Here is a 13282-nt window from a genome sequence, read left to right as displayed (position 1 = left end):
GCTCGCAATAAATGACATGGGAACCAGATCCTCACCTGGGGTAAAAGGCCAGGGCTGCACCGGCAGAGAGAGGTTGACTTGGATCAGCTGAGGATGTGAGGTTTGATTGTTATGTTGTAAGGGCAGTACCTTGACATGCAAGAATGAAGAATCAGATTTGTCCTAATGAAGTTTATGTGTTTCCTTTGTTTTCTGCTACCAAATTCCTTTGACATTCTAATTTGGGTCCCTAAGATAATTTATAACATAAATACCGCTGAAGATAAGGGGGTTCTGATTCCATTTTAAATGTATAGCTCCTTCTTAGAGATAATTTAATTTCTATAGTAGTAAAAATAACATCTCCAATAATTATGCTTTCAGGGAATATGGCCCATGATAAATTGTCACCAAATGAGGATGGCATTAGATCATCCTTCCACATTATGCAGTGTTCATTTAGACTAGAGAAAACTGAGATGTGTGCAAATGAAACTGTATTCTGCAATATTTGATATATGTAACTAAAGCAACATCTCCAAAAATATATTCAGAGGAAAACCTGCTTTACCGAAATCTAAAGTGTTGTCCTCAGAAATGATCAGAAAAATTGCCCAGTTTACTTTACATTTATAGTCTATGTATCTATCTTTATAATGAAGTGATGCTTAGAAGCTTTTGCAGAAAGTTCTCTCGTGTAATGAAGATACAAATGCACAAAGTAAAACAAAGTCTCTCATGAAAAGCTTACTTCTTAAATTGCTGGGGAAGAAAAAGAGACCTTTGCTATGGAAACAGGGTAGAAACAGATTAAATGACTTGCTCCAGGTCATTCCTGAATAACTGTTCAATGCCTTAAGCATGGGGCCATTCTTTTGTTCCATTTCAGGTCAGGTATTTGTAAAATGAAGGTGTATATTTCTTCTGCTTTTTCTACTTTTTTTTTCTTCTTTGAAGCAATCTACACAAAACCAGAAAAGCAGAATATTTTCAGAAACACCTGTGTTAAGCATTCCAAAATGAGTCAGACTCGACAAGACTCAATTTGCAAAAAAGTTATTAAAGTGGCTTTCAAGCTGTTTTCAACCAAGATTTCCTCTCAGCAAATAGTAATGTCTTTGTCCAGTTGTTGCCCAAATTCAGAAGTAGATAAATGCTAATGGCTTCAATTTGCAACAACAACAAAAAGCTGACTTCCTTGGAATTGACTTAGAAATGTTTCAACACATCAGGTTTCAGTATCTGATGGTGGGCTAACATCTGTGTCTTTTCAGAGGCTAGAAGTAAGATATCCTTTCATTTTAGTTCTCTGAAATTCTTAGTGTGGAGATATTCTCAGAGCATACTAAAATGAAGGGTCTGAAAAAGCAGTGGTGGCCAACTCTTTCACTCCCACTGGGAAAAGAAATATTAGCTTTTCACTCCAGATTCAGTGTTCATCTCTGAATTTTGGAATCTGTGCATCTTGGCCTTGACCCTGGCATTACAAGCACTACTGCTCTTTGCTTTTAAGGAAGTAACCACATTTTCTCCTGTGACAAACCTCTGTTTTGGTGGTTTTCTACTCTGGTATTTGGATAATACAGGTTTGAATTCTTCTGTTGAAGGAAGGGATAAAAACTGGGTTTCCTTGGTTGGTGGGAGTGGTCCAGTCTCTAGAATACCATATTGTGCTATAGGGCTAGTGTATTACATTTTGAAAAGAAAAGCACTAATCACCTACATGAAATTGAAACTCATACTGTATCTTTTGCAGTAACTTTCTGGCTCCAAGTGGATGGATACATCTAACCACACTGCAGAGGGGGGGCCTGCATCCTCAGCTAGTGCTCTATGGCAGCTTGAAGACTTGGTGTTCCTCCTTTTTAAATCTGTATCCTTTTTTTTTTTTTTTTAATGATTCTTCCTGTATAGGGAGATTAATAGTGTAAAATGAAGTGTCCCAAATTCCATTTTGGAAGATGAGATTCCCCAAAAAAAGAGTAGTGCAGTCTTTCACTGAATTGCATCAAAAGGGCTGTTCTGTACCACTGGGTTAAACATCGGTCAGGTTTTGTGCAAAGGGATCATTGGTGGCCAGGTGAGTCATTTTATGTTTTGTTTGAATGAGAAAAACATTTTCTCTTTTTGCAACAGGTAGAAAGCCTATGAAGTGCTGAAGGAACAGCTGGTAAAACACACAGGTCAAGTGCAGATATTGTAGGTTTCCTCTAAGGAAAATGGCTGGCCAGCACTGCTTGTACTTGCTTGCTCTCTCCAGGAATGTGCCAGTAAGCTCCAGAGAGGTCTGCAGCGAGTAAGGGCACAGCTACACATCATCCCACACTAAAGGATCTCCTGCCAAATTGCAGAGGAGACAGGCAGCCTTTTGTGTTAGTACCAAAGCCAGGCAAGGCTCTCTCTCACTCACTATGGCAACTGTCACTGCGAGAGTGATGACAGTGGGAACTGAACCGCCACAAGTGAAACTGAATCAGCTCCTCTGGAAGGAGAACAGCATTCCTAGCATACTTCCAGGGCCTCAGGCCAGTGAGGAAAAAGATCGTTTATCTCAAGCTTTCTCCCCTTGGCTATAGAACTAGCTGCACTGGTAAGCTAAGTTGCCTCCTTGTCCACACATCATTTTGACAGCCTTATGCTCTCTACTCTCTCTTCTTCCTCCCACCAAGAGTTTTCAGAAAGCTTACTCTAGTTTGAAAGAATTCTGTGAGGGAAAAATCAAACCAGACAATCAAACCCACAAAATAAAATATAGAATAAAAAAATAAAATAAATAAATAGTAGACCTTATGAGAATCCACTCCTGGCTCAGTGAAGAGATCATATGGAAAGATGGATCCTCACCAGTACTCCCCAAACTAGCCCTTTGAATGCCCTGAAGGATAATCACCTTTTTGAATATGATTTTCTTGATTGATTGTGTGATAGTAATAGAAAGGTTGAACTAAGCTGAGGGTATCTCTTCCATCATTCCTTCCATTTTTTAACCCTCCCTCATTTCAGTCCTGTTCCAAGCTCTAAGGTCCAAATCATTGAAAATTCTTACATAACCAAAGATGATGTAAAAATTTTATTCAGTGCCTGCTTCTTCTTCTTCAGGTGTATGCCTAAAGTGTACTAAAGGCATTGGTAGTTACTTAAATAAAAAAACTCTTAAAAATGTACAACTACCCAAAGACAAACCTTGTTGAGGAATGACTTGATCTATGGGGTTTCCCAAATTAGTTTCACAGCCTAGTCCTCAGGTGCCATTTTGACACAGAATACCGTGTGCAATACCCTGAAAACACAAGGACATCTGAAAAACTAGGTTGAAACACATATGGAAATATCCTTGCTGTTGGTGCCTTAAGTTTTAGGTTCTGTATTTTTCAGATCAGTACTGCTTTAGTGTATAGCTCTAAGACTCCATATCCTGTCAGCTACTGTTCTCCCATTTTATTCAGACAAAATAATTTCTCTCTAGGCCTAAAACTCAGGGACCCTTTAATGTCTCAGGTAGCAAAAAATGTAAACAACAGTGAATTGGGAGGGGGGGAACTTGGAGTAAATAACTTCATTACCTGAGGCTGTAATTGGACACTTAACCTCTGATGTGCAAATAGACCAAATTGATATCTGTATGGAAAAACTCATGACCATCATCCATCTTGGGTGTAGCCTCTGTGAGGCTCCTGCACTGCCCAAGCTGTACCCTTTGAAGGTCTTTCAATAAATACCTACCTTTATTCTGTAATTCTGTCTAGCCTCTGTTCTAGGTAGCCTCTCCAGGCATCACTGTCTTCCTCTGAATAGGAACCTACTGTTGGCAAGGCTCAGACCCAACTTGTGTCCCATGGCATGGAATGAAGGAGAAAACATTTCCTTTCTTCATCTTTAGTTAATGTGATAGAAGAGGGGGAAAGAAACAGTCAGTTATGTCTGAATCATAACCCTCATTCTTTAAAATTGGCAGTACCCAGCAGGTTGAGCTGGAGTGATAAGCAGAAGAGATTATGTGCTTTTCTATAAAAACCTGGATGTCTGACGACTATGAAGACATATTTAGGAGAACATATTTAGGATGGGCAACTGAGACACATATAGCTAAGATGGACATGTAGAATGGGTCCTGGATTTCCAGGGTTACCCATTCTCATACATACTGTGGCCTTCAAGGTTGATATCAAATAGAGGCCTTGGGAACTATTTTGAGGTTTCTTAACTACATAAATATACTTGGCCTCCCCATAGGTTTTGTTGTTGCTGTTGCTGTCGGGTTTTTTTTTCTGTTTGCATTGTTTGGTCTTGTTCTCTTTCTTTTCAGTCTAGTTCTTCTTTCCAGTATGTACCATTGTGCTTCTAGGTAAGGAAGAACCACTGGTCCTGGAAGACCACCAGGAAAAGGCTTTTTTGTTCTTTTTTATTTCCTATATTGGGAGTATGGAAGTATCCTTGAGAGGGGATTGGAAAAATAAACACATTCCTTTCTAGCTAGCAGGCAAGTTGTACCTCTTGATTTTAGTTCTACATAGACAGCTGGTACATGAAATGCCAGTGATGTGGAAGTTGTTCACTTAATTTCCATGGATGTATGCCCCTTCTGCTGTGCGTGTCTCTCTCAAGCATCAAAAATAAAATTTCCTGTATACATCCCTAGACAGTAGCAGATATAGAGGACCCAAGAAATAACCAGGGCAAAGATTAAGTGGAAATTCTGGCTTAAAACTCTATTCCTTACTTTTGCTTCTCATGATGCCTCATTTTTTTGCTTTTATCTTTTATCTCTGGCAATCTTTACTGAACATAATTGTCCTTAATTAATTAACATTATATCAAACCACCTCCTATCACAAAGTGATCTCTCGATCTTTCTCTCTCTCTCTCTTTCTCTCTCCTTAAATTCACCACAATATCAGATAATTGAATGCAGAAAGCTGAGATCCACCAGCTTTTTCCACCAAAATGTTTTCCACTGCATACTCCTTGTAATGCTTGCCAGGGTTGATATTGAGAATAGGGTGTGAATTATGCTTGGCTGAAAGATAATAGGATGTTTAATTAGGTTAGAACGATTCTGGAAATAACCTTATTTGTGTAGCAAAGAAGGTAAAGAGACACTAAAAAGAACACAGCTATAAATTACCATATTAGCAATAGCTTTTGAATCACTGATAATTACCTCTGCATGTTTTTAACCCCTTTAGTTAGCAAGCTGAAGTTTAAAACTAAAACATTTTTGCAAAGATTTAATTTAGCTCCAACTTTTGACCTTAATATTTGGGCAGTAGGGCCTTAGAAACTTCCTTTTAATTCAGGGTGTGAAGACTTTGCAGATGAATAAATATAACAGTCAGGTAAACTATCTTATGAACCTGCTATTCATTAATTATTCTGAGCAAAAATATTTCCTATATACTCTTACAGTCAGTGGAGAGAAGTCCATGTCTTGATGAAAGTGTCATAAGCCACATCTTATTTCCTGAGAGTAAAACTGCAGGTGGACATGATAAAAAGAAAACAGTGTATTGTAAATCCACACTTGTGGTCTTAGTTTGTGGAGCCAATGCTTTATTGGCCTCCCAGAGTCTGAAGTAAAAAATCTTACTTAAGCAAATCTTTTACTTATGTGAAAAATCTACTCTTATCTTACTGTGCATGAGATAGAGAAAATAAATTAGTCCATGTTTCAGTAAATGACCAGAAATTCTCTTTGTATATGAAAAGCTTGAGTCTATCTTACCTGAAAGTTATCAGGTTTTTTAGTGCCATCTTGTCCAAACTGTGGTCATCAGCCCTTCCCTTCCACACTAATACATGACCTAGGTCTCCCAAACTACATAAGAGCGGTTCTTGAGTGGGGAGCATAATGCATACAAAATTAATGCTTGAGTTTGAATTTTCCTATTGTAGAAAATATCCTGAAATTGATTGTTTTCCTTGACAGAAGTTTAAAGGTTGAGGGAGAAACAGAGAGAAATTGCATCTTAGTCACTGGAATTCTTTGGAGAGAATTATCTGACAGTGCTAGACTTGCAAGGAGGGGTTTTAAAGCTATTATTATTTTAAAATAATAATGTTATATAATGTTATCAGTATTAATAGATTTTTTTTGAAACTAAAATAATACTAGCTTTGGAAAATATGGTCTATAAAGATAGTCATGCTGCTATAAATTTTTTTGGACTTTTTTCCTGTTCAATCTAAAGGAAAACAATATTCTTTATTTAATATGTTTTATTATGCTGACTACCTTCAATTAGATATAAAATATTTTTCTCTGTCATTTTCACCTAGGAGCTCTAGGAATTTATCAGTTTACAATTCTTTTTACTTTCTCCTCCTAAAGACTTCTGATTAAATTTAAATATGTATGTTCATTTTACACTGAAACAAAAGAGCAATGTACTATCAGCCTTCTCTGCAAGAATATCTGCTCTCAAGTTGCTTGACTCTTGTTTCTGAGGGAAGAGTGTACCGCTAGCAAGTTCCTTACCATGAAGCAGCACTTGAGTAGAGAGACAGTGAAGAAAAAGACCACCTAACTAGAGGCAGATGACAGCACACAAATACAAAAAAAATTATATAAAAAAAAACAGAAAGAATTTTTTAATACTCAGAAAGTCTTCTAATCTCTTGGTGGTCTTGATTTTTATCTCAGTCACACCAATGAATGAATTAACTCTAAAATTAATCCATTAATCCAATGCAGTAATGTGGATCCAAATTTGTGCCACAATATTTTAATTACTCTTAATGAGATACAGTAATTAATGAGTTACATTTATTAATTATGTTGCTGTTAAGGAAATGGTATAGAAGTGGCAATTCCTTAAGCTCTTTTGTGCTGAAGGCAAAAATAGTTTTTCTTGTAGGAGGCAATGGCCATAAATTAGATACATAATGATATAATAATTTTAACATTTCACTGTTAGCAGCTTTAGAAAAAAAAGGGGTGATTAATAATTTTTCTCACAGAGTCCAACAGCACTCTAGGTTTGGCTGTGAATGAAAGACAAATGAAACTTTAAAAAAAGATCTTTGGAGAAAGTTAATGGAAAGTTTCTTAATGATTTTTCTGATATTTGAATCAGAGCCTAAATGAACTCTGAAGCTTTCCCAGTGTATTTATTATATTTATATCATATCTTGAGATTGCCTTTTCTTGTGCTTTGTAGTGCTGAAGGCATTTCCACACCATAACAAGTAGCGACACAATACTGTTTTTTGCTATTCTGCTTTCATGAATCAGTTAAAAGATGGCAAAGCAAAAGTTACAGGAAACTTGCTTTCACAGGCTCCTTTTGATGGTGGTTTTTCAGGTCAGGGAGGTTTCTGCTTACACCAGGGTTAAAATGTGTGTCTGCAGGCTCGCGCGCGGCGTCGCGCAAAGCGCGAGTCAGTGGGGCAGCGGTAGTTCAGCATCACCCTCTGCGGAGTGTGCGGGGGACTTTCCTGGCAGTTTTCATGGGAACACAAAGCCTTGTACAGCTGCTTCACACAGTCAGTGCACCCATTAAAATATAGGAAAAGGAGAGAAAGAGAAATTGTTCTTTACTGCTGTTCTGAGGATGTGATATATTGGCAGCACGCTGCATTTTGATTATATTTCTTCGCAGGTTGCTTGATACTATGTTAGGCTTTGATTTCCTCAGTGTAGAATTGCACTGGAAAAATGGGCAACAGAATCCTAGAATGGGGTTGCTTTCTGTTAGGTATAACGTAAACAAAGTAAGACTGTTCTTGTCCCAGCAAGCTTGTAGTCTAAAAGATAAAAGAAGATGAAGAAAAATGATTTTCCAAGGCCTCTCAAGGCTGATAGGTGCCTGAACTGTTTCCTGAATGGTGCCACTTAATATTGAATTTGTTTCTTTGCCTTCATTTCAGATTTAGAAAAAATATTCACATCTTGAAAATTTCTCAGAAGGATGAAATTGTTATATTTATCTTGTAGGCAGGAAAGTAGAGATATTTCATTCTATGCTGCCAAAATATCTGATAATAGGTTCTAGGCTGCAAAATCATGCAGAAAGGTAAGTGCTATGTAAAGTGTTTTACATCTATAGTGTAAATGAATTATACATCTTACAATTGGTTCATCTGTTCAAGTTAAGACAAAAAATACAGTTCATGTTGGGCAAACTATGAATAAAATCAAAGCAATGTTAATAAAAAATCTTGGAAGGTGATATATAAAATGTAAAAAAAAAAAAAACAGAATGACAAAAAGTGGAGTCAAAAGAAATATTACGGTGTTATTTATCAGCTCTCCCTCTACTGAAATCAGAAGCAATGGTAGTCACATCACACTTTGTTCAGTTTTCTCTAAACTTTCAATAATTTATATTTTGTGGGTTCCTTAGACCATCTAATGCTTAATTTGCCTTAGCATCAGAAAATATTTTTCCTTGTATCCAGTTTAACTCCCATGCTGGCAATTTAAGTTCATTACTTCTTGCTATAGCAACTTGGACATACAAAAAGTTCCTCTCTGCAACAGCTTTTGATGTAACTGAAAACTATCAGAAGGAAAAAAAAAATCACTCTTTTTTTTTTTGTTTCAATGGACAATCTTTATTTCATTAATTTTTCTCTTGAAATAAATGTTTCACATTTTCATCAAATGTAAACAAAAACCCTGCTGAAGGAATGAATATAGAATAAAAGCAGATCCTTTAATGAAATCAAAACTTTTTAAAACAACAAAGCAACAACAAAAACAACAAAGCAAACAAACCAAACCACCAGGACAGCAACTAAATTATCTTTACCCTAGAAGTGATGGAAATATGTTCCTGACATAAAGTCTGGATGCAGTTTCTTTTTTGAGACTTCACAACTTAAAATGTGAAATTTTTTTCAGCTTCTGCTTTGACATCTATAAAACAGGTAAACAACTTGTAAGAAAGAACAATGCAGAAAGTTTCATTAAGACAATGATGGAAGTACTTTCACTTGAGTGTGTTCTGCAGGTAGGGGTCCAGGAAAGCAGACTTGAGCCAACTCCTTTTGTAAGAATTTGCATTTCCAAGGTGGAGCCATTACTGGAGAACTTGAGAGGTTCATCCAAATTCAGAAGTCCATATTAGAAGACTTTTAGAGGCTTTTAGAGTCTGATGGTGTAATGTTGTAATGGGGCTTTAAAGCATTGCCTAAACTGGAATCAGAAATGTCCTCATTGGTGAGCTTGAGATAAAGACTGAGAGAATTACCAAATTCCCTGTTAAATTAATAACAATGACGATAAAGCAGAAAATTCCTTGATAAGGTGGAAATTCCCCTCAAATCCTCCATTAAAAATTGTGGTTGAAGATGGAACAATATGGCCAGAGTGAAGCAAAGAACTATGAAATATAGATTTATTGCAAAGGCTGTGAGGGCAATTTTGAAAATCTTTGGGGTCTTGTGAATATTTGTATTTGAGCTATATGTGCTGAATTTTGCTTCACTTCAACCAATGTTGTACATACTTGAATAAAGGTAAAGCACTTGAAAAATAAATACATTCTTTATTTTTTACAAATTTTGTATGTAATGATTCCTAGTGTCACTAAAATGGAAAAAATAATAAGATAGTTTGAAATGTATTTCCATAAAGCTGTTCTTACAGACTGCAGATAGGATATATAAATCTTTAGGAACTAATGACCATTCTATCCTAACTATTGATGGCAGGCTAAGGATGGGATATACTTGGATATGCCTGGATTCATACCTGAATAATCTACTGACTCAGCAGATGATGTAAGAGGTGAGCTAAACATAATTTAGTGTATTTCCTTGTTCTGGTTGCTAATAGCAACAGATTGAAAACTAATAAAAATCTTTACTAAAAAAGTGTTAGTTTTCCCATTTGAACAGGAAAATTATTTGGTATAGATATAGAAAGATAATGGTAAAGCTTAATCTACTCTTCATGGAAGTAATTTCTCATTTATTTATAGGGGTCAGTAGAATCAGCATGGAAGTAGAGCAAATAATTTTGAAAGAATCTTCCATGAAATCTAAGAAAAACAAAAGTCTTTAGAAGTTTTCATAGTTAAAAATAATAGGATACACAAATATACATAATGTTGAGGGCAGGAAAAATTAGAGTACACTATAATATTATTCAAATAAATAAATCAAAATAAAAATTTTAAAATAATAGAAAATAAAAAATAAATAATAAAAATTTTGTAAATAAAATTGACTAATATATTTCAATATTCAGAAGCATTTTAGCATGAAAAACATACTAGCTTTGTGTCTTCTTAGTACTCTACTAGTTTTTTTTTCTTTTCAAGCAAGGGTGGTACAAAGAAAATTATATTTTTTTTCCTCTGAGATGTCTGATGTCTGAAAACATGAAACTACTAATGAGTTTTTGATAACTTTTTAGTGTCTTGTAGCTGTTAGGGCCATAATCCAGCATTTCTTGGCCACTTCCCAGAAAACTATGTAATAGCATCAGGATTGCTTTAGAAAGGAAGCAAACTATAGTCAAATGGTTTGAAGTAGTAACTGGGTCACTACTTGCTCCAGCATCAGTGACACTGAATAATGCCAGCACTGCCTGCCTGAGGTTCTCGATGTCCACAGCAAAGGTGGCAGGAGCCCTGCAGTTCTGCCAGCCCCTCCTGGGCAATGCTGGCCTGGAGAGGAAATGTGGTCTTAGAAAGAATCCCCCAAAATGCAGTGGAGATAACCTATGGATTTGTGGATTCTACAGCAGCCAGCCCAGCTATTCTCCTTGGCATCTCAAAAAATCTGTTTGGGGATGTAAACAGTTCTGGACTGGAAGAATCTGCTGGGATGAGGAGATTCAGCTGCTTATGATCCTGGAAGACATGATATCCCTGGGAGAATCCAAGCACTGTCCTTGTCCTGCAGTCATAAACTATGGATGAGTAGCTCTGTTGAGTATTTGGCATCACAGATGTTAGTGTGACTCTATAACAATGGAAAGGTTTTAAAATGGGAAAATTATCCAAACAAACTGACATCTGTTTGGACAGTACTTTACTCTTGCCATAGGGATGTATACTTTTAGGAAGAAAAAGAAATTGTGTTTTTTAATCAGAATATTACCAACCATCTTACTGTAAGAGACTACAAGATTCAAACAGTTCTACTAATATGCTATCAAGTAGTGTTAATGGTGACTGACTCTGTTCCAGATAGGAAGTGAGAAGCAAATTGAAAAACCTTTCTTGGCTCCAGAAACAAGCCTACTTTTTCTTTTGATTTTCCTAGTAATAAAATAAATTTGGGTGTAATGTTTATCTTAATAACCATGAAGAAATGTAAAAATAAACATATATACACACACAAAACCATAACCACCCCCTGCCCCCAAACAAACAAAAAACAAAAACAAAAAAGAACAAAACACAAAAAAACCCCAAAAATATCATTACCCTGAATTTCATCAGGGCTTAGAATTTCTGTTTGAGTACTGGAAATCTCTCATATCCTGCCCTAGGCTCTGTCTCTCTCTGGCAGCCTCAATACCCACTGATGGATGGATGAAGTTTTAGCTTTCACATTTTCCAGATTCTGTACTGCATTAGTATATAACTCTGAACTTCATATAAAGGGTTAGCAAGTTCTCCTCACAGTTTAGTGAGACAAAACAATCCTTTTCCAGCCAAAAACCAAGGACACCATTACAGCTTCAGGCCCAAAAAGTGTAAACAACAATGAATGGAGGAGAGCAAACTGTGAGGATGGGACTTCATAACCTGAAGCTGTAATTGGACAATTAACCCCAATATGTAAATGGACCAAAATTTATAAAAGTCTGAAAACTCATGACCTGTTGTCCATCTTTGGTGTTGCCATGGCCAGGCTCTTGTACTGCCCAGGGTATATCCTTTGAAGGCCTTTTTAATAAATACCTACTTTATTCCTTTAACACTGTCTAGCCTCTGGTCTAGGCAGCCTCTCAAGGCATGAGGTGGTGAGCCAGGCACAGTTCCTATCACCACCCAGCCCAGAAATCTGCTTGCTGGATCAGCCCAATCACCTGCATCTCTCATGGATCTTCCGCTGTTTTCCCAGAGCTGATGTGGGACAAGAACCTGTAGGGATGAAAAAGTGACTACCATCTAAGATGGGCATAACAAAGCTCCTCCTGGCTGGTAAGACCCAGGCTAATTTTTGACTTTCCAGGCAGAACTGTCACTGCAAATCACAAAGGTCCCAGGCAAAATCTTGGGTGTGTTAATGAGCAGAACACAAACATAGTAAATCCACCCAAGGAAAGTGGACTCTGTTAATTGCTTAAATTCTCTGCTTGTATGGCTGCTAACTGGCTGATATAAGCAGAGTAGATGCAAAACAGATTAATCCTGCCTTAAAACCAGTTTTTCCATTCTTTATTTTCTTTTTCCCACATACCTTTATTTTCTTTCCTCTTTTACTCATGTTTGTTTTCTTCTTCCTGACAAAAAAAAAGTGATAGCAAGTGCTATAAAAAACTGCCTTATGTATTATTGACTAGCTTTGAAGTGGTGTATTTTCCTGTACCAAGCACAAATTGTATTCTGGGAGCTCTGTATTTTTACTTAATTTTGCATTCTGATTAGTTGCACAGTATGTATCACGTGCCCAGGCTTAAATTCTCTGGTTACAGACTTGTAGATGGTGATTTGCAATAGTTTTGTGTCTGTGTCAACCCTTCCTGAACTCCATTAGAGAACCTTGGTGATTACCAGGAAACAGCTGTACCTGTTTCTGTGTGTCTGTCAGGCACAGTATGTGTTTCATTGATAAATTGAAGTGCAAGAGATTTCATCAAAGGTTAAGTAACAAGTTCTCATCCATAAGACTTCAGGAACTGAAACCGGGGGTCGTACTAAGAGACCCTCTATGTTTCTCATCTCTGGCAGATGTAAGAAAAGGGGGGTAGAAGGAATCTCTTTCCCTGAAAGTTTTTTATCAGACACTTAGAAGTGAAAAATGGGATTTTTTCTTTTAAATAACTCTTTCTGTTAATATTGATTTTTAATATTTTTAAACCTTTCACATTCTATGACATACAATTTAGCCCAAAACACACCTAATCATATGAAGGAAAGTGAAATTGTAGACACATTTTAATTTAACTGAATTAAAATGAATTAATTACTGAATGGGTAATCATGAAAATGTTAGTTCCTATAGAGATTTGTTCCTAATTGAGTTAAAATTCAATATTTTTCAAATTATCTGAAAGAAAGTAATCTCTTTGATTATTGCTGATAATTCAGAAATTAATAATGAAACCTCATTCTATTTCACACTATCTAGGTTCCTTGAGTGCAGTTGAGCATGTTTCCTAACATGGTACAGGCAAGTGGAA

At 36.5% G+C, this 13282-nt stretch overlaps 1 long non-coding RNA gene across 1 annotated transcript; it reads left to right on the top strand.

The window, feature by feature from the left end:
- The first annotated feature begins 1986 nt into the window (after window positions 1–1986).
- On the top strand, window positions 1987–12210 carry LOC135296010 (uncharacterized). The gene is made up of 3 exons (XR_010358060.1): window positions 1987–2059; window positions 9634–9709; window positions 12001–12210. It is a non-coding gene; the product is annotated as an uncharacterized LOC135296010 (long non-coding RNA).
- Window positions 12211–13282: the final 1072 nt, after the last annotated feature.

Source organism: Passer domesticus, chromosome 3 (assembly GCF_036417665.1).
Source record: "Passer domesticus isolate bPasDom1 chromosome 3, bPasDom1.hap1, whole genome shotgun sequence".
Classification (NCBI taxonomy): Eukaryota; Metazoa; Chordata; class Aves; order Passeriformes; family Passeridae; genus Passer; species Passer domesticus.
Note: the sequence above shows the minus strand (reverse complement) of the source record. Positions and strands in the feature narration are given on the sequence as shown.